Raw genomic sequence first — 839 nt, forward strand, 5'->3', positions numbered from 1 at the left:
CGAGAGACTACATGTGCATGCTTCGGGAATCACAAACCTTAACACCAATATTCTTACTAAACCACAATCATTCACTAGTACCTTCCACATATTACCATCTTTATATCGAAAACTATTGCAAGGAATCAAACTTATCATATTCAGTGATCTACATGAAAGTTTTTATTATATCCCTCTTGAATACCTACCATATCAGGACCAACTTCATAACTTATGTGTATTGCCATTACTATTATCAAAATCTCAAAATGACCTAAGTGAAGCATGATAGTGAAACTATTTCTTTAAAATATAACCACCGCCGTGCTCTAAAATATATGAGTGAAGTACTAGAGCAACTGCCTAGCTCAAAAGATATAAGTGAAGCACATAGAATATTCTAACAAATCATGAATAATGTGTGTCCCTCTCAAAAAGGTGTGTCCGGCAAAGATGATTGTGGCAAACTAAAAAGCAAACAAATCAAAGAATCATATAATACACGACACTCCAAGAAAAACTCATATCATGTGATGAATAAAAATATAGCTCCAAGTAATTTACCGATGGTTGGTAGAAGAAAGAGGGGACGACATCTGGGGCATCCCCAAGCTTAGAGTCTTGGGTGTCCTTGAATATTACCTTGGGGTGCCTTGGGCATCCCCAAGCTTAGGGTATTTCCACTCCTTATTCCTTCATCCATCATGATCTCACTCAAAACTTGAAAACTTCAGCACATAAAACTCAACAGATAACTCGTGAGATCCGTTAGTATAACAAGCAAATAATAAACTCTAGGTACTGTTGTAAACCCATTCATATTTTGTCGTTGCATAATACCTACTGTATTCTAACTTCAT

This window comes from Triticum dicoccoides, chromosome 4B, assembly GCF_002162155.2.
Source record: "Triticum dicoccoides isolate Atlit2015 ecotype Zavitan chromosome 4B, WEW_v2.0, whole genome shotgun sequence".
Taxonomy (NCBI): Eukaryota; Viridiplantae; Streptophyta; class Magnoliopsida; order Poales; family Poaceae; genus Triticum; species Triticum dicoccoides.